This window comes from Patella vulgata, chromosome 4 (genome assembly GCF_932274485.2).
Source record: "Patella vulgata chromosome 4, xgPatVulg1.2, whole genome shotgun sequence".
NCBI lineage: Eukaryota > Metazoa > Mollusca > Gastropoda > Patellidae > Patella > Patella vulgata.
Window position 1 is genome coordinate 13277860 of NC_065882.2, and position 22454 is coordinate 13300313.

The following is a 22454-nucleotide window of genomic DNA, read 5'->3' on the forward strand; positions in this document are numbered from 1 at the left end:
TCTGAACAACTAGATGCTGTTCCTTGCCAGGCCCTCTACCCTGCATCCCTGAAATTTCGCAACTAACACTGGGATCAATCTGATTAAAACACAGATCCTATTTCGTTTCGTTTTTATAGTTCAAAATTTCGTTTTACTTGTCTTTACTGCACTTGGATCTGGAAGAGTTGTTATTTAACTTGTGTTCTGAATGGTGTCAGGGATAAGCCAATGAAACGGTCTGTTACGGCGAGCTTTGCACGGAACTGTGGGTAATCCACTAGTAACATCAATGCTGATTGGTTAATCAAATGTCTGACATCATAGGGTCATAAGTCGGTCTTTTGACCCCTGACGTAACCTATCGCTATAACTTGTCAGATCTTCATGTAGTGTAGGCCATCGAAAGTATAAAAAAACGAAATGAAATATAGATCTGTATTTTAATCAGATTGTACTGGGATCAAACCCGGTTTAAGTATATATATGACATTTTCTGATCATGATTCATCCGAATCCAAAAATATTAGAACACTTAAACACATTTGATTATGATTCATAACAAGAAAGGAATAGAATGTAGTGAACTGAAAGTCCATAATACAAAAACACAAGTTAGTGGACTTTAAAAGAAACCTACGATGTGAGACAGGCGACTCTATTCTTCGAACCCTTGTGTGGGGTAGAGGTGTGGTGTGTGACTGAATGGTTTAAAGCATGCATATTGAGTCTGTTATTGAGTCAAGTGGTGTGGTTTTGATTCCCTGCTTGTACGTGACAAGGACTGGGGTCGCCTGTTCAACCTCTTGGAATTACTCCGCTTCCTCTGCTTTCCTCCCACTACTAAAGACCCCTATGGACAATGGATTATTGAAAGAAATAAATTAAACTAAACTGTATGTTAGTCCCAAAATGACTTGGTTTGTTTCAAGTTGATGTTAAATCAGGAAATCCCCACCAATCGATCACCGAAACATCCCACCATCCCAACACTATGAATTCTTCAATTTAAAATCCAATTTATAAATGTTCTATTTATTTTGTTTGGATTAAATTTCAGGTTGGCGTGGTTACGGATGTACAGATGACAAGGAGGCATATTCTGTTGGCAGTCAACTCACAGAAGTGCTTTTGCTCACGCTTAGCAACCTGTTCTTTATACCAGGAATATTATTAGCGTTAAAAAGGAGATATTATGTAGAGGCTCTAGTTTATACATACAACATGTTTTTTTCTACCGTAAGTTGGTTTTTCACTAATCAAACCTTGGTTGAGAAAGGTTCCTCAGAATTTTCCAGCAAGGTTTCTCCCATATCAGTGGTGTGGTATCGAGGGCTTGGAAAGGAAAAAAAGGGTTTAGTTTTTTTAATTATTAAACTATTATAGGGGCGAGCCACAGAGGCTCAGTGAGTAAGATGTTGACTCGCTAACCTGGATTTCTCCGGGTCCTCCGGTTTCCTCCCACTGCTAAAGACCCCTACACGCAAGGGAATTATTGAAATAAAAAAATTATACCATGCGTTAGTCCCGAAATGATCTAGTTTGCGTCGAGTGGATGTTAAACCCCATTTCTCTCGCTAACATTGAGGACCTGTGATTGTTTGATGCCTGTGTTGGCGGAGATTTTCCAGTGTGGTTCCCTGTGTCAGTGGTGCAGGACTGAGCACCTGGGAAGGGGCAACGTAAAAGATCCCTTCTTTAACCCCATCGGAGGATGTTAGGATGTTAAACCCCATTTCATTTCATTTCACTATTATGGCGAGAACTGTCAGCTCTTTTTCTAAATCTTTCCACATGTTTTTTCTTGGAAATGAATATTATGTTTTTGTTATGTTTACAGTTTTATCATGCCTGTGATGGTGATCGTGAAGACATCTACACTTTATGTATTATGAAATATAACGTACTTAGTTTCTGTGATTTCCTTGGCTCTGTTTGTTCATTATGGGTGACTGTGGTTGCTATGGCCAAGGTGTACAAACCAATGACAGTATTATTGCAAATGGCCGCTCCCTTGTTTCTGGTGATTGGTGTTTTGTATGATCGTACGAGTCTGTTAGTTATAGTAGTGCCTGGAGCTGTTGCTTTGACTCTTTTAGCTGTGTCTTGGGTAAGTTCTTTTAATTATTTAGTATCATCAAATGCCACTACAGCCACCAGTGCAAACTCAAAATTCATCATGAACAACAAATAACAAAAAAAAAACAAAACACAACACAGTTTATATGGAAATACAATCACTGGTTTATAGGCATAGCATGACGTTTCGACGAGTATTCTCTTATCATTATCAAGCCTATAAACCAGTGATTGTATTTCCATATAAACTTATAGGCATAGCTTGACGTTTCAACGAGTATTCTCTTATCATTATCAAGCCTATAAACCAGTGATTGTATTTCTATATAAACTGTGTTGTGTTTTTAATGTGTTCAATCGCTAAATGCCACTCAAGGATTATAACAAATAACAAGCTGATATCACTATAACTCTGGTATTGTGTAATTGTGCTGTTTTAGTAGGAGTTTCTATACTTAAGGTTTTGTTTCAAATCATTGTAGGCAAATTGTTCAAATTTATTGAGAATCATCAATAAATATTGGGATCCTAATGTTGCGTAGGTTAAAATAGTTTGTCTAGATTAGATAATGTTGAGTTTCAAACCATTGTAGGCAAATTGTTCAAATTCGTTGAGAATCATCGATAAATAATGGGATCCTAATGTTGCGTAGGTTAAAATGATTAGATAAGGAGTGTTGGGTTTATAACTGTTTACTTTTCCGAGCGGTGTTGAGTAATTAACAGACTTGTATAGTGATAAAGATTATAACTGTAATTTATTCATGCTGCTGAAATGGTGGGAAGGTCGAGTAATTTAACTCATTCCATTTTAATAAATCATAAGGTCTGCCATTAAGTCAGGTGCATTGTTTTGATCCCACTTGAAAAAAATAGGGGGCGCCTGTGTTTCCTCATGGGTTTTATCTGTGTCCTCCGGTTTCCTCCCACGCAAGAGATTTATTGAAATGAAATTGTACCATGTGTTAGTTCCTAAATGACTAAGTTTGTGTCGAGTGGACTTTAAATTGCATTTCTCTATCTCGCTCACTTTTATTTTCAGAGTTAAGTATAATTATATACCCTGTATGTTTTTTTTTAAGCTATTTGGTGTTCAACCAAAAATAGTTCACAATTTAACCCCCTCATAGATGTTCATATTTGATTAAATTTTTTGTTTGGGGGGCGGAGGGTCAGGGGAGAGTAAATTTATAATTATATATGTGTATTTTGTATTATATTTTTGTTTTTTTAGGTTCTTCGGTGTAAAACCAGAAAAGGCTGTTATCCATCTTGGCGTAGATATTTATTCTTCCTGTTGCCTGGTGTTGTCATAGCAGCCACAGGAGCAATGTTATTTGCCTTTGCAGAAACGGTGGCCAACTATCGTTATATTCATAGCGCCTGGCATATGACCTTATCACTGAGTATTATCTTTCTCCTTCCACCTAGAAAAGTTAAAAAAGGTCAGTGTTATAGTACTAACATGTAATTAACCTTTGAACTTTCTTGGAAAATATTGTGATAAAGCAAGTTACTAACTGTACGCAGTGACGGCGTCAGAAGAAGCCATGTGCCCCTCTATTTGAATCCAGCAGACTTTAGGAAATTTAAAAATTTATATATGTGCTTTTTATTGAAAGCCATATCTAAGCTCCAGGAGCCAATTATCAATTTTACCCCTGGGAATTTTTGAAAATTTTCTGGAGAAAGCTCCCTCTAGGGACAAATCTGGCGCCGCCACTGCTTGTGGTGCTCCAATCGCAATTGGGCTGTATTCTTGCTGTGTTCTTTGTTATCCAGAGATTAAGAACTCCAAATCAAAAATAAGTGTTCTTTTTTTTTGTTAGTTTGCAATAGTATTCTTTGGTTATTTTAGAATCAGTCTATTTTGTAATGATTTTGAGAAATGTTTTCATTTGGATGTGAAATTCCATTGTTTTTTTTTAAATGTGATAAATTGTTAATTTTACATATATATATTTATATATTCTAGAAAAATCCATATGTGTTTAAATTTTGGTTTATAATTTAATTGTAGACTTAATTTATGTACTGTACTTTGTATTATCGTAATGTTAGAAATAATCTCCTTAATGAAATAATATTTTGCAAAGAGCCCTGCTATTATGGCAAGAATAGTCAGCTCTTTATCTAAATCTTACATAATGCATACTTTTGTGGAGAAGGCCTTCTTGTTATTATTTTACTTATTAAGAATGAGTGGGTTAAAATTAAAACTCTACACCCCCGCCTCTCTCTCTGACTCTCTCTCTCTCTCTCTCTTCAACAGTAGTATGTTAAACCCCATCTCATTTCTGTGTGTGTGTGTCTCTCTCCCCCCCCCCCCCACACACACACCCTCCCTCCCTCCCCTCTTTTTGTTATTAGTTTACTTATTGAGACTGATAAATCCTATCTATCTATTTCAGATCTTACGTTGAATATAAATACCAACAATGAACCCGCGGCAGGTGATAATTTCGATAACGATTCAGATATGTGTCTAATTCGACCAGTAAATAATACTAACTTAGTACTCTGAGGCAGTGTTAGATTTACCTGTAGGCTTCACAGACTTCCATCTTCCTCTAGTTATGAGTGTAGAGTATTGGGAGAGGCCTCAGAAATGGAATAGCCTAGCACCTCTCTTCTAAATCCGGTACTGATTTTAGACAGAATAATTTTTTTCTTTAACTATTACTAACTTAGAGGGTGGTGGATTGAGAGGGGCCTCATATCATAAATGGAATAGCCTAAGGTCTCTCGTATTCTAAATTTTTGTCTAGTACCAACTTTGAGGCAGTGCCGGTTTACCTATAGACTTGACATGCTTTCATCTTCCGGTAGTCCTGAGAATGGGGTATAGGGAGGAACTCACACTGGCTTTCATCGTCCTGTAGTCGTGAGAATGGGGTATAGGGAGGGACTCATACTGGCTTTCAATTTTTTCCCCCCAAAATGGACCATAATTTTTATATCAAAAATTAATTATATATTTATTTCCGCCAACTGGAATATTTGATCTGTTAAAAATGGGAGGGGCGGGCCTCATCATACACGTGGAATAGCCTAGGGCTTCCCTTCATGTAATTCCGGCACTGACTTAAGTACTTTGAGGCAGCAGATATTCTAGTCAATAGAACTAATTATCAAAATTTTAGAAAGAATATTTATTTCCGCCAACTGGAATATTTGATCTGTTAAAAATGGGAGGGGCGGGCCTCATCATACACGTGGAATAGCCTAGGGCTTCCCTTCATGTAATTCCGGCACTGACTTAAGTACTTTGAGGCAGCAGATATTCTAGTCAATAGAACTAATTATCAAAATTTTAGAAAGAATATTTTTTTTCTATTATTGGTACTAACTAGCTACTAATTTTGTACCGAATCAAACTTACGTTTTAATCATTATTCGTTTATTTTAAAATGATTTGTCAGTATTTATATCCAATAAGATAAGGGCCCGATTTCACAAAAACTTTCTAACCTAAACTCAGCCTTAAACTCATTCTATCTTGACTATATTTGCTTTAAACTAAAACACATACTTATGGAAGAACAATCTTGCCTTTGATCTTGTTATGCATGGTTTCAGATTTGTTATATAGCAGCCGAAGAGCCCTGAAATGTTGGTCCTGAAATGACGTTAAACCCCATTTCTCTCTCTACATATATGTATATATAATTGCCCTACACATTTGTTACTGTACTTTCTTGAAAACGTTGAGAGAATACTCTTTGAAACATCGTCCAAATGAATAAGAAGCTGTTCTTCCATAAGTATGTCTTATAGTTTATTGCTCTATCCAGTTACCAAATTCCTCTAAAAGTGTATTTGTATAGTTTGTTCTGTCTTTGTTTTGCTGAACACCTATTCTGTTTAAGAATGTGGAGTGCTATCATTTAGTTGCTTGCATGTATAAGATTACATTTGAGTGGGGCCAAAATTTTGGCAATGCTGCAAACGTTTGTTCGACATTATTTGGAGATAAAATATTATGCTGGGGAGATGGGTGAGGAAGCTGATTTTGTTCGCTCCCCTTGGATCCCCTTCTCTCTAGACATGCAGCTGACCTTTGTATATAGTTATGACAGAGAATATCATGGCATTTTTTAAAGTTTTCGCGTTATACACAACAGAAATAGCCCTAGATTTATTTTATATGGATTAGCACTAATACTTGTTATATTGTTCACACACATGACTGTGCGATAGTAATTATTCTTGTTTGTTTTTATAAGGCCTAATGCGGATTCATCCACCAAATGTGATAAAAATTAGTTTCTCAACATATTTCTAATGCTTCCTCCCAATATTTTACGTTTAGTAGCTTTAAAATGTGCCATGAAAGTAGAATTTCAGAAAATATAGCAAAAACAGACCAGCTGGCAATATTTTGAAGTAAAAGCCCTAGTTATCACTCCCTATTTTAGTAGCTTTAAAACATGCCATGAAAGGAGAATTTCATTAAATATATAAAAAACTGACCGGATGACGACATGATTTCGAAGTGAAAGTCCTGTTTCATGATTTTTACCTTTAAACAATCCATGCTCAACCAAATATTCATTTGAACACTGCCAACTTTCTATAACAAAGAGAAAGGTCACCAATCCAACCTTGTGGGTTTTCTCTGGGTCGTCTGGTTTCCTCCCACTATTAAAGATCCCTACGTGCAAGGGAATTATTAAAATAAAATTGAACCATATGTTAGTCTCAAAATGACCTTGTTTGTGTCGAGTGGATGTTAAACCCAATTCTCTCTCTCTCTCTCTCTCTCTCCCTCTGCATAAGATAAAATAAGTCAGAGACCGCGGGAACTGTGTTTCATTAAATGAAAAGACATTTTGTTATCCAATCACAATTGAAATAATGGTTGGTCAGAATCGCGGTATATTTGACTCTCGTCCTGTCCACCTGGATGACAAAACTGGACAGGTGTTGCCTGGCAATACATGTTTATAAATGTTTTCAGTTTATATTTTTTTGGCTGGAAATCCATGTTTATTAATATGTTCAGTTTATTTTTTGTACAGTGTATTTTTGTTGGCATAATTTGATAGATATAATTCCATTCAGCTATTGTCATAATTAAAGATACATTATGGGAGATTCGATAACGAGTTGGCAGTTCTCATTATAATAGTTAAAAACTAGATAATGTAAAGGCAATTTGCTGAAAATTTCATTCAAATTGAACCGAGAACTAAGCGAATGAAATCTCTGCCTAGCCTCGATCATCATTACTAAAGTCAGAACGATACACAACATAGTTTTGATTATCCATTTAATCTTTAAATCGAGAAGAAAAGTTATGCAGTAAATTGGCTCACAATCCACTTTAGATCGCAGGCTAGCGATGCCATCTAGAGTTGATTATGGTCTGGATAAGTTAATTAATGTCTAATTAATAATTTAGATAACATTTCAGGCCTAAAGAAAGACCTGCAATAGGCAGATTTAGCTCTTGCATAATGTATGTTTAAGTGTTCAAACTAGTTATTTAATATTTAATCATACAGCCTTTTGTTATATATTTTAGCATATCATTATTATTATTACTATTATTATTATTATTTTGTAGCTGTAACATCAGTACATGTGCTATCATTTGTTTATTAAATCTAGTCTCTAGAGATAAAACTTGCCATTAATTAAAATCTAGTTTTCAAATATATACACTATTGCTTCACCTATAGTGAAGATGTTTTGGTTCAAAGACTGCACTTGTGTTCTAGAAAAGTTAATATATGTATTAAATACCAGTAGTGCTTCATTATATATAGCTTATTATAATTTAACCTTTATACATGTATATAGACTGGTGTTCTAGAAAATCTGGGGGGGTTAATGGCCGGATGATATTGACTAGTTGCTTACCTGTCAATCAGTTTATACCACAAAATTAAAATTTCTAACAATTTAACCTTAAATACACAATAGATGTATTTGGATATTTCTAAAAACAATATCTTGGTTAGCTGAGCTAAACATTATATGTCATTGACCGACTGGCAACATTTGGAAATGAAATCCCTGATCCACAGACACCTCACATGAAATGACCTTTACAACATATGCACAGGGGCCTCTCGATACAATGCTAATGGTGGCCATATTGATCTCTGCGGTATACTGAAATCAGCCAACCCACCATACAGAACCGCTCTGTGGCCCGGTCACATTAGTTTTCAAAAATATATAAAGTGAGGTTAGAAATATGCAGAGTTAATTGTAGACAGGCAGCATAAGTTTAGTATAATATTTATATTGACATATGCTTGTCTTTAATGTAAAATACTACTTAAAATGCTTGAAGTATAGTGTTTTGGACTAAAATCTTTAAATTAAAATGTCTGTCAACTAGCTTAGTGTGAGTTCATGTAGACAGGCAGCATAAGTTTAGTATGATATTTATATTGACCTTAGAAAAATGCTTGTCCTGAATGTAAAATATTATTTTTTATATTGTTTATATATACATATATATATATATAGTTTATTTTGTTGATTTTTAAAGTGGTGCACACACATCATATAAAATATCATTTTAAAGGGATGCAAACAATATCATTTATTAAAAAAAAAAATAACCGAAATTTTACTGTCTCCTTCACATGGATTACAAATCTAATGTTTTCTACTGATTTTCATGCCTCTTGTCAGCTGCATTGGCTTGGTAAACAAATTTGGTCTATAAATAGAAAAGAATTATTAGTTATCAAGTGTAGTGGGCTGATTTTTCTAGATGGAAATAAAATGGTGTTTAACATCTTAAACTTCTGCACCAACCGGGCATAAGCCATATAAATATAGTATGCTAAAAGGTAACTAGTTCTGGCATAGGTCTGTCTTCTTAAGCCAAGTTGGTCCAGGAAACTAGGATTTTAAATCCATTTCATTTTGGATTTATGCCGTGCAGTGTGCTCAGAGGTTTCTTGTGCTGCAAGTGCATGAGAGAAATTCTGATATACTTGATATTGAAGGGATTAAAAATACCATGTTGTAGTTTTTCGAATGGAAAGACAATATGGTTTTGAAAAATCAGATGTGTTTGAATGAATAAATGGCATGTCAGCTCCAACTGGGCTTATATGGCACAAGGGAGCCACGGTGGCTAGGTAGTTAAGACGCTGGCTCGCTAGCCTGGAGGTCGTGTGTTCGATCCCTGCATTGGCCGAGAAAGTTCATCCAGATTTTCCGACAGTGTTCCCCCTTGTCAGTGGTGCAGAACGGTGCAAGGACAGCTGTCTAGTCCTTCGGATGAGACAAAAAACCGAGGTCCCATGCATATATTGGAATGCATGTAAAAGATCCCCTGGCAGTTGGAATTCGATATAAGAGTATGCGATAGTGCCGCTGCCCGGGCAAAATTTCCCTCATAGCACACTGTATGCCGTATGCCTGTCTTCATTAGCCCAGTATAGGAGCAGAACAGTAGGACGTTAAACCCCATTTCATTTCATTTTATATGGCACAAAGCTGATGTGTTGGAATTTTGGAATGAATAATGGCATGTAGCTCCAAACTTGGCTATACAGCGTCAAGCAGATCTGTTGGAATGAATGAATGGCACGTCAGCTCCAACTGGGCTATGTAGTGTCAAGCAGATGTGTTGGAGACTGTAGAAACTGGTTACTTTAAAATTGTTTTTGTATATTAATTTGTAAATTATTTATGTTAATTTGATTTATTTGTTTTCTTTATTTATTTCCATTAAGAGTATGATATTAATAAAACATTTCAACTAAGAGTACAGAATGATATTAATAAAATATTTGAAAAGGAGCAAGACCTATTTGATTTTTGTCAAAATAAATTGTTAAAGTATGATATTAATAAAACATTTCAATTAAGAGTACAGAATGATATTTATAAAATATTTGAAAAGGAGCTAGACCTATTTGATTTTTGTCAAAATAAATAGTTAAAGTACTTACCATCATTTGAAGGATTTTTAATACCATGCAATATGAAAAAAATATCTGTCCAAAAATGGTTCATTTCTATTCACTATTTACAAAGATATGATGAATTTAAATTTTGGAACTTTCAGCATACTCTGCAGATATAAACAATCTTTAATCTGATTGACATTTTGTTTTCTCAATTTAATGTTGAATAATCAATTTGAATAAATTTTAGCATGGATTAAGCTGTGCGACTTTAGATCTAGCTGATGTGATAAATTGCTTACAAATTTTTTTATTTTTTGAAAACAAAATCAGTTATATTTCAACATTGGCTTACTCTAAGGATGTTAAATTTTAAATATCAAAAGACATGCATGTGACAAAACAAATGAATAACAACTTAAATTTAATTAAACTGGTATTTTTTTATTATTTTTTATTTTTTTTTACCAAAATCAAAGATATCAGGTCATTTCATTCTAAGCAGCATAAGGCCAAACCAACTTATTTTTTAGTTCTTTGAGATCTTGATATTTAACCAGACACTAGTGTCATGAACAATATTTTGTTTGGAATGTTTGGAACTTAAAGGGACTATCCCGATTTTAACAGAGTCTCAGAAATAAGTCTGTGTACGTATGAAATCGAATCGCCAAAATATAGAGGAATGGTGTATTTACCTTGTCTAAAAACTTCAGTTCAAATTTTTGAGTTGTTTGGACATGAAGGTTAAAACCACTTATCCGAACACGTAACCCTGTTAAGATTTTGGGTCAACTTTTTCATTGGGTGGCCTGATAATCTATTACCATTCCTTTAGAGGTCAAAACAGTGCAGGTCAAAACAGTGTGTGATGCACGTTCTGTACTTGCCAACGAACGGTAAATTTCACCTACAGGTAATTTTTTATAAAATAAGTCTTCTTTTATCCAGACACCTTATAATACAGCTTGAGACACCGGTCTCCATTTCCAAATGAAAACTGACAGGTTTAAGTTGTTTGAAAGTGTATCACATATACTAGTATTGAGTTAGTTGCTCAGCCCTAAGGTAGAGGTTTTTAAGGGCTTTTAACACAAAATTAAAGCAGTTTTATTCTCCCAAATATAATCGAGACTGGCCCTTTAAGCATCTTCAGAAAAGGGATCAAGACTTTTTTTTTGAAAGGAAGCAAAATTTCAATAGGTTTTCTTGAAGAACAAAAGTGCAATTTGGTTTGGCCCGTATAATTTATTAATTTCTAAGCAATTGTATATATAAATATACTCACAATAAGATGTAATTGTTGTTAATCCTTAATTGAATGTCATTGTATTCAATAAATAAATGTCTTTTATATAAAGAAAAATGCTTATAAATAAAAAAGGAAATCATTTTTTTTATTTTTTTGTTGTTGTTGTTGTGATTTATAGTTTGTTTCAATGTGCCTGGGAGCCATGTTATAGCTCAGTGAGTAAGGCACCATCCTGGCAAGGAACAGTGTCCTATCTTTGAGTCAGGCCTGAAAACAAAGGTCCTGTGTATACGTTGGTGGCATGCATGTAAAAGAAACCTTAGTTGGAATTTGAAATATAGGAGTAGATTGTAGTGTAGGTCTCATTACACTCGCCCTGTGTAATGAGACCTACAGCCCTGTGTAATGAGACCTATGTTCAGAGCTGAACTAGTTGTAGTCAGGCCCGTAACTACAACTAGTTTCGCCCCCCCTCCCCCCCCCCCCCCCCCCCGCGAAAAAATTTTCAACCATAAAAAAATAGATATACATTGTCCGTCAATATTACAGCCCCCCTGAGAACGCTTCCCGCCCCCCTTGTTGCTCTGAGCTAGTTACGGCCCTGGGCCCTTTTTCACGAAAACTTAAACTAAGTTACAACCAAAATTTTAAGAAATACTGCAACTTCATTGGATATATGCAAATTGATTTTACTGGTCAGCCAATCGAATTGTAGTATTTCTTAAAATTTCGATTGTATCTTAGTTTAAGTTTTCGTGAATAAGGGCCCTGGTTGTAGTGCTGCAATCCAGACAACTTATCACCATAGCACACTGCATGGGGTATGCCTGTCTTGGGTAGCCCAGATGGAACAGAGACCTAGGATGTTAAATCCCATCTTATTTCTTATCATTAGACTCACCCCTGTGCACGGCATGTGCAATACAGATAATAAGTCCAGACAGATTCTACTACATTTACTAGGTACCATACATGTAAATCTAAATAGGAAATCTGCATTCGCAATGCAAGTTCATCAATGCATGTACTCGTTGGCATGCATGCATGTAAAAGAGCTCTTGGCAGCTTGAATTCTAAGAAGAGAAGGTAGAAATACTGCTGTCCAGGGAAAATTCCTCCCGTCCAATTTCCCATGTAACCGCACACTGATCAGCAGTGAATTTTCGCTAGGCCGCTACAATCACTGATAAGGATAACATCGATGCGACTTAATGAGCCAGAAATATTAACTTTTTTCCTGCGACAAATTAAATTCTAAAACATTTTTTTTATGTATTGGAAAAATAAATAAAGGCGTTTGACGTATTTGTAGGTAAAAATTATTTCCTTTTTAGTGTAAATGGGTATTAAAATGACTAAAAGGCAGCATTCGACCCAAAGAAGTAATGTCTTATGTAAACAATGCACGCGCCATTCAGCCAATGATTGATGCCGCTTTATGTGACGGCACGTGTTAAGGCAGTCATCTTTGACCGAGATATTACTACTAGACTCGTAATTCTCTGTGAAACAGATTGATGTAACGGGACATGCATTTCAATGAAATCGTCATGAGTCACATAAAATACCTGTGGTCTGAATCCTCCTATTTTAACGTTTACATAGAGCTGCTTCCCTTATATCGCAAGAGCCGAGCTGTCAAAAATCCCGTTGACTGACTCTGAGCACGTGTGATAGATAAAAAAAGACGATTAAGACCTATTAACTGCAGACAACTCCATCGAATATTTACTCATAACTAAGAAATAAAAAAGAAAATGGAACAAGGTTGGAAAGTTTGTTTATATTATTGCCTCCCTTACACCTGCTAGAAACAAGACGGCGCTGGTAATTAGTGCGCACGCAGCTGTTATCTTCACGAGCGGAAGTTGTGGATGTGATTTCAGGTAGGAATTTTAAACGCAGAAATAATACACAAATATGTGATATATTCACGCATTATTCACTTAAACACTCGAAAATTTATGAACATACTTCAAGCATTTTACATATTCAGTTATTTGCCGGTGATGTCTCCATTTGCCATATCCGTGTTCTGTGGGTTTTTTTACTTTTGAGTACGGTACCTCAAGTTCCGTCCAATCGACCAGATCAGCTAGAGCAGACGGTCAATAGATTTTTACCCAAAACAACCGAAAACAACCAGTGGAAACTCTGTCAATAAAACTTTCAATCAAAGAGTATCAAAATTGACTTACAACGTGATAATCTGTGAAAACTCGTTGTGTCAGTTGCACTTTTGATTTAATTTTTCTCTGGTTTTGACATGATAAAGATCCTATTAGTATTAGGCCTACAGATGTATGCAAAATTCCCTTCTCTTGCTGGAAGCCACAGTGACTCAATGAGTAAGATGTTAGCTCACTAACCTGGAGGTTCCATGTTCGATCCCAGCGTTGACCGTGAAAGTTCATCAGGATTTTCAGGGCGTGGTTCACTTGTTAGTGGTGCAGATAAACAAAAGTTGTTTTACTGCATGGGCTGCGTATGGTAATTATGGAGTGCCACCTACTGGGAATAACACGAAATAACCCCTATTGTGGAACTGGCCCATTAGTCCCAATATATAGTATAAAATGAACTTATTTAAGATGTTACATGCAATGATAAGAAATTAAAATTGGCAGGTGAAAATAAAGGCATCCAATCGTAGCTAAAAACAAACACATCACAGCTAGTATATCTCAACATTTTTAGCTACGTTCTCGTAGTTGATTAAATGCTAACTTGGGTTGAGCAAGTAAAAAATATTTGTACATGGAAAGGATACACAGAAAAACCTAACTTCATAAAACAATATATAACATATAGACACTTCGGTTCTGTCAGATATTTTCAGGTGCTTTACATAAGTAAAATTTTGAAAATATATAAATGACAATAACAGTAAAACATTATTATTACTATTAGGCCTATACAAAACATAAAAAAAACTCATTTGAGCCCCCACCTACCCAACTTTAAACTCCATTCTGAGATGACTCCCCCACCTTCTCTTTTCTCTATTTATCCCTTTTCCCCAAATACAAACACCCATAGAAATATATTTTTTTAGGTTAAGGATTGCCTGCATCTAATTTTCCTTGACATAATTCCCCGCTCCTTCCCACCCCAAGAAAATGTATAATAAAGTTACATTATTATTATTTTATATAAACAAAACATTTATGCTTCGGTTGTACATGCATCAAAATAGCTAGAGGCATAGCCTGTTCCCCAATCCAACAACCTGTTCTTCAATCCAACAGCCTGTTCTCCCATCAAGTTCAGACATCTACTAAAAAAAAAATTGTTTTTTAAATATTCCAAAAATCCACAGACATTAGTTCTATGTAGAAATTTAAAATAAACAGATAATTAGGTCAAGATAAGAAAATGAAGAGCGAACAAGACCACATGAACAGCAAATTGTGTTCAAAGTCTAGGAAGACAACAAATTGTGTTCAAAGTCTAGGAAGACAACAAATTGTGTTTAAAGTCTAGGAGAACAACAAATTGTGTTCAAAGTCTAGGAGGACAACAAATTGTGTTCAAGAACATGGACAAGAAGAATGAACAAGAACAACAAGTTGTGTTTAAGAACATGGCCAAGAAGATTAAACATCAATGGAAGAGACATTAGGTAAGAATAAGATAATAAACAGTGGAGTTTATAAAACAAGTGTTCTGTTTGTTGGGGAATGGGGTGGGTTAAAGTTTCAGTACTCACTGAGTGGGATGGGATTCAAGGCTACAGTACCCAGTGTTCTGTTGGGGAGTGGGATGGAAATGAAATGAAATGGGGTTTAACATCCTACTGTTCTGCTCCAACTGGGCTAATGAAGACGGACATACGCCATACAGTGTGCTATGAGGGAAATTTTGCCCGGGCAGCGGTGCTAAGGCCTACTCTTATATCGAATTCCAACTGCCAAGGGATTTTTACGTGCACGCCAATATGTACACGGGACCTCGGTTTTTCGTCCCATCCAAACGACTAGACAGCTGTCCTTAGGCCCTCCATCCTGCATCACTGACAAGGGGAAACCATGCCGGAAAATCTGGATGAACTTTCTCGGCAAATGCAGGGATCGAACACCCGACCACCAGGCTAGCGAGCCAGTGTCTTACCCACTTGGCCATCGTGATCCCTGAGTGGGATGGAATTCAAGGTTATATTGATACTCAGTGTACTGTTGGGCAGTTGGGTGAGATTCAAGTGTATTAACTATTATATACCTAGTGTTAGTTCTTGGGAGTTCAAGGATAGGCCAACAAAGTACCCATTTGATAGAGTTTGTAGGGGTCTTTAGCAGTTGGAGGAAAATGGAGGGCCCAGAGAAAACCCATGAGGCTGGACAGGCGAGCCTAGTTCTTGCCACAAACCACTCTCTCCCCCCCACCCTAAAAAAAAATTTGAAGGATTATGTTGTGAAATAAATGTTAATATCCTTCCACTGTAAATGTACATAAACCCAGTACTTAATAATTTTATCAGAATAATTTGTTAAAATATTTTAAAACCCATTTATTTTTTTTGTTTCTACAATTTCTCATTTTTTTTTTATAGTTGAAGATGGTGTCTACTGGTAGATGGGACATAATGAAGGTAAGTTATTTTTTATTTGATCAAATTTACATCTACATTCTCACAACCGCTAGCAACACATACATGTACCAATGTGCAGACAGCAAGCTTACCATGTTGCCAGTTAATGATACCTTTATATTTTTATCCTGTCACGCCCCTGCCCCACATGATTGCTTTTCAAGGAATCCAATATTTTTCTTGTAAGACTGTGTGTCTCTACTTTCCATATTTACCACATGCATCTTTAATAAATGTACACTATTACTATTAGGTTGTAGATTACCTGAGACACAGCTACCGTCTATCCTTGTACCATGTTTAATATGTATTGTATACGACTGGTATTAAAAGATATTGTGTCTATCCCTGTACTTTCAAAAACTTGTCCAACGGCACAGAATATTGGTGACTGAGCCTTCTTTTTAATCATTGACTCTGTTTGAATGAGATATTACCCCGTTTTGTTTTGTCCGTGAAGCGTAAGCTGTTATATTCATTGATCCTGTTATCTTTCAATTAAAGTAGCAATTTTGTTATTTAATTTATAAAAAAAACAAAGCACATCCAGTCTTTGTTAAAGTAGCAATTTTGTTATTAATTTATAAAATCCAAGTCTGTACATAAAGCTAAAACAAACCACATCAATTCTTTGTTAATGTAGCAATATTGTTATTAACCAAGTCTGTACATGAAGTTAAAACAAACCACATCCAGTCTTTGCATGACGTTAAATCGTACTATGATTTATAAAAATCAGCGATGCCCAGTTTGTGAATTCAAAGGTACTATGTTATGGTCATCTACAAATATTGAATCTTAGGTTTCCACTATCACGATTCGTGATACGATTGAAATCGTGGTGATCCTATCAGGTATTATCATATATTGAGGTCAGTCGTAGCAATCGTGTTGACCATATCCAAACGAATCCTGTGCGTATCAGATCGTGGACCCAATAGGGACAATCATATCGTTGACTCAATAGGGACACTCGTATCGTAACGCATCGAAATCCAAATACAGAAAATCATGTTTCTTAGATCAAGGAAAACAGGAAAAGGGTACGGCAACACTCCCTTAGAGAGTTATTATAGCTGGACAGGCTGGTACATCTGCGTGGTAGCTGGATCAAAAAATGATACCGGCGGGGCGGAGTAGAGAATAGAATTCGTTTCTTAGATCAGTTTGCTTCCAAAGTACTGGTTGATGATTGTACATGGGGTTTATATGGAGAGATAACAAAGGACATCAATTGCCATTATTTAAACATGCATTATGCAAGAGCTAAATCTGCCTATCGCAGGTCTTTCTTTAGGCCTGAAATCTTATCTAAATTATTAATTAGACATTAATTAACTTATCCAGATCATAATCAACTCTCGATGTCAAGGCTAGCCCTTGATGTCGACTGGATTAGAATCCTATATGCTGCAAACGCTCATTGATAATTAAATCAAAACAATGGATAATTGAGACTATGCTTTTTAACGTACTAACTTTAGTAATGATGAACAAGGCTAGGCGGAAATTTACAAAGCTGATATCTCGGTTCATAGTGGACCAATTTGACTGAAATTTTCAACAAATTACCTTTACATTATCTAGTTTTTAACTTTTATAGTGAGAACTGTCAGCTCTTTATCTAATCTCCCATAATGTATCTTTAAGATTATTACAATTACCAGAGTTTAAACTGTTAGAATTTCTAAATTAATAAACTGGATCACAAATTTTCCGGGCTTTTTACAGACTCATTGCTATATTAAAGAGACATTATGTAATATTTAGATAAAAAGCTGGCCATTCTCGCTATAATAGTTCGAAAATAGATAATGTAAAATGAATATATTGAAAATTTCATTCAAATTACTCCATTGCGACTTGCAAGCAAAGATATTAGCTTTTGAAGGTTTGACAAGATGTTTGCATAAATTGTAATCACCATACTGGTTGTTCGAAGCCAAGCCTCGCTTCTCCATTTTTAGATTAAATCAAAATATGGCTGAACCTACTTAATATCGGAGATATCTGATGGCATCGAGAGTTAATTATGGTCTTGTCATGTTAACAAATGTCTAATTAATAGTTTATATAAAATTCAAGGCTTAAAGAAAGACCAGTGATAGGTAAATTTTGCTCTTGCATAATGTATGTTTAAACATTTGGTAAAAGTCAAGAGTTACGGCAATAAAATAATATGTGGTGTATACTGTATAAGATTTTGTAGTTTCATTTTTGGTGTTGACAGTGGAACACAAAATCAGTTGTTGGTGTCGATATAGATGTATGGGGTTTATCATCTGATCAAGACAAACTAGGTCATTTTGTTTGGGACTAACAGCGGGAGTAAACCTGAGGATTCAGAGAAAACCCATGAGATTGGGCAGACGACCGTACTCCTTGTCACGTTCAAACATGGGATCGGAAGCACGCCATTAGACTTAATGAAGGACCTTATGATCAAAAGAACGTGCGAAAAACCACTCAAACACACATCCGTTTCGACAATGGAACTCAAAATCAACATTTTCTATAGACTTCAATTTTTTAAAAGAGAATGAATGTCATCACAGAAAACACATCAACACATGAAATTCAAGGAAATCGACTATTTTATTATTTTGTTTTTTTATCCCTATTTAAAGCGATAAATTCATATTTTCTAAGAAAGTCAAAACATAATTATTTCTATGTCTTTTGCTCAATAGGTTGTCAACTCACTATTATACGTTCATAGGTATTATTCTCCCACTTAAAAATCCTTTGACCCCGGAAATAATAACACAATTACCTACCTTGTTTTTCTATTCCCCCCATGGAATACCTATCTTCAAACGTTTGAATTTGAAGTTAAAAATGATATTTTTGCCAATTTCTCAACTGGCAATAGTGTATTATAGGATTAATAGTATTATTCTTTAACAAGGTAGTACTGTTTATAGATACCATCTATTTTAAGGCTTTATTTTAATAAATTTTAAAAATATAACTTATAAATATGAAATTGCCACTTTAAATAATCTAGTTGTAGTCAAGTGATTCCTTTGTTTGTTTTTGTTTCTTCTGATTTTGAAAATATCAACTGTGTGTTGATTTCATTTGTTCAACAGAAGATCAAAGAAGTCAGATATATAACGTGTATACCTGCGTTGATCAAGTCTCTGTGAAATTTAATAATAACATAATTTCCGTGTACATGTACACCATGCTTTATCACTATTATCAGTCATATCTTTTTGCTGACAGAAATGTATTGTAATGGTATCTCAAAATTTTTATTCAATGAAAAAGATAAAGATAGAGAGTCGTATCTTTTAGCAGATAGAGATGCATTGTAATGGTATCTCGAAATGTTCATTCAATAACAAAAGATAAAGATAGAGAGATATTTGTGTTTGTTTTTCCTTCTCAGAAAAATAGTTGTGAGAGAAATGGGGTTTAACGTCCACTCGACACAAACTAGGTCATTTCGGGACTAACATATGGTTTTAATTTTATTTACATAATTCGCTTGCACGTAGGGGCCTTTAGCAGTGGAAGGAAACCGGAGGACCCGGAAAAAAACCCCACGAGGTTGGACAGGCGACCCTACTCCTTGCCGCGTACAACCGGAGATTCGAAACCACGCCAGTCGACTCAATGACGGACTTTATGATAGAGCACGCGCACGCTAACCATTCAGCCATCCAACCCCCAAAAAATAGTTGTCTTCAGCCCAGACCAATTTGATTTTTTGTTCTTCTGGGTCTGAATAAATAGATCGTCATTTGAATCATGTGAGGAGTTTTTTTTTTTAAAACAGCGAATCTAACTGGTGTGGCCTCAGGTGAAATTTCATTCGAGGTAAATATAGACAAGAAAAACAGTTGTATTCAGTGAAATTGATTCGCATGTTGTATATATATATTTTTCATTTTTGTTCACAGCAAGATAATGCAGGGTTTTGTTTTTATAGATGTAAAAAAATTGCTGATGTTGCATTTTTAAAAAAAAAAATGTATTGTGTTAAATGAGTTCTTGTTTTGTCATTGGGATAAAAAAAGTTAAAATATTAAATTTGATGTTGGCTGAGAAAGTTCATCAGGACTTGGGGGGGTTGGATGGCCGAGTGGTTAGCGCAAGTGCGTTGAATCATAAGGTCTGTCATTGAGTCAACTGGCGTGGTTTCGATTCCCCGGTTGTACGTGACAAGGAGTAGGGTCGACTGTCCAACCTTGTGGGTTTTCTCTGGGTCCTCCGGTTTCCTCCCATTGCTAAAGACCCCTATGCGCAAGTGAATTATTGAAATAAAATTGAACCATAAGTTAGTCCCGAAATGACCGAGTTTGTGTTGAGTGGATGTTAAACCCCATTTCTCTCTCTCTCTCTCTCATCAGGACTTTTCAGATTGGTTTCCCCATTGGCCGAGAAAGTTCATCCAGATTTTCCGGCGTGGTTCCCCCTTGTCAGTGATGCAGGACGGAGGGCCTGAAAAGGACAGCTGTCTAGTCGTTCGGATGGGATGAAAAACCAAGGTCCCGTGTACACATTGGCGTGCACGTAAAAGATCCCTTGACAGCTGGAATTCGATATAAGAGTAGGCCGTAGTGCCGCTCTCCGGGCAAAATTTCCCTCATAGCACACTATGGCGTATGCCCGTCTTCATTAGCCCAGTTTGGAGCAGAATATTAGGACGTTAAACCCCATTTCATTTCATTTCATTTGTCTTGTGTAATTGTGTGTGATGCTGTCCCCTTACACTTACTATTAATGGGCCTCTTTTTAATCCAACATTAAAGCTTCGATTTTATTTTATTGTTGATGTGGTCGTACATGAAATTTTCTGCACATCTATCCACTATTAAAGCTGTATGGGCTCGGTCGTGCAAGAGGATTCGTCCCTGTCTGCATATCTTCTGCTGTGTTGCTCTTACTATGGATGTTGCACCTGTCTTCAGAGTGTCTGCTCCGGTTGACTTTAGGTCGAATGTAGCTCCTCCCACAGCAGTGCGACTGTCTTAACTGCCCCCTTGTTTGCTTAACAATGTAAGTGTGGTCGCTTGGTCGACGCGGCGGGCATTGGGAGAAGGTCCGATCATCTCTCGGGCAAGGGGAAGTCGGGTGGAGCTATTGTCAAACTGAATTAGAATCAAAGTTATCATGTCCGAAAACCTTAACCAATGATATTGCTTTTCTCTGCTTAACCTAATAAACACTTACACCAAGCTCAAGTAAATGTGTCCCCAGAAAAGTGATGGACCCATTTTAATAATCCCATGCTTTCTCTGATTAGAGACTAAAGGTAAGGCTGTAGCATGCTAATCCCCCTTGCCTTTCTTTGGCTTCGTTACTTACATTAGTGATACAAGTTTTAAAGTAGATTCTATATTACCTTTGTTTATAACTTTGCTTTGGATTGTCACGAGGGACATGCCACGGCCATATCTCTAATTTAAATCATTGAGTCGTAATGTATATAAAGAAGGAAATAAGTTTATTCACTTATTTCTGGTTATGAGTTTTGTATCTAACCAATAAAAGAACTAACTTTATAAAATAAACCAAAGGAGATTATGCTTATTTCAGTTAAGAAAAATGTGTAGAATGAATCAACATAGCTTATGATTTCTGTATTGTAATACTTAAAAAAAAACAATTATAACACTAGACCAGTAAATCTATAATGTAAATTGATGAACATTCACTTCTTAAGCGCACTGCAATGATTGATGTATATAAATATATATATAAAATTCTAAGTGATTATCTGCTCTTACCTTGCATATATTAAAATTAAAATATTGAGGAAAGAAACAGCATAATACTGAGTTTCGTTCCTCAGTATTTTAATTTTCATTAATATATATTTAGCAGTAGAATTCTACATGTATTCATTTGAGACTTTTTCTATTTATAAGACACATTTCAAGTCCATACATGCAAATTTGAATGTATTTCTTTAATATGAAATAGAGCCTCTGCATAGTACTTAAGTGTATTCATAGGTCCTTTGATAGTAAAAGACATACAATACTTACCAAGCATTGTTGTTGTGGATTATTAAGCTGTGAAAAATTGGATAGATCAATTATTATTTTTAAAAATGCACGACCGGGATCAATGACTTTAAAAAAAGTGAATATATTTTACCAGTGTTAACACATTTATACTGTTGCATAGCAACATTGTTAGGATGTACTTGCGTCATTGGCTCATTGTCTCATTGTCTTGTAAATAATATTTGTATTATTTAAAATGTACTGGTTCGTATTTCTTTTTGAGATTGTTTTAGGGGTTTTGGCATCAAAGATAGGGTTTTCCAATAGTTTCAATATATTTTTCATTTGATAACTGCGTATTTAAGATTCGAAGACTAGTTGTTTTGATTATCTGATACGAAGAAAATTGCAGAGCGTTGTAGGAAGAGATAAATTCTAGAGATGTTAAACAAAAAAGCCTACAGCAATTTCATTTTTTTTTTAATATTAATATTGTTGTTGCATGTATTCATGACATTTCTAGTAATATTATTTAATGAGCAGAAAATTGTAGAAAGATTTTATACAAGATTTGAAAAAAAAGATTAATTTTCACATTCTTATCGATGTAATATTTTCACGCAATATCGAAGAATGATGATAGAAGGTATAATGATATTGATAGAAACCTATTCAATAGCCGCACACGTCTGCTAATGATTTTTGACAAATTATAA

At 35.4% G+C, this 22454-nt stretch overlaps 1 protein-coding gene across 1 annotated transcript in view; it reads left to right on the forward strand.

Moving 5' to 3' along the window:
• Positions 1 to 13038: 13038 nt before the first annotated feature.
• The window catches only part of LOC126819557 (neurocalcin homolog), a 269509-nt gene continuing 260093 nt past the window's right edge, over positions 13039 to 22454 (forward strand). The window contains exon 1 of the mRNA XM_050547701.2: positions 13039 to 13076. The gene's annotated coding sequence lies outside the window, so the exon portion shown is untranslated. The remainder of the gene's footprint in view (positions 13077 to 22454) is intronic.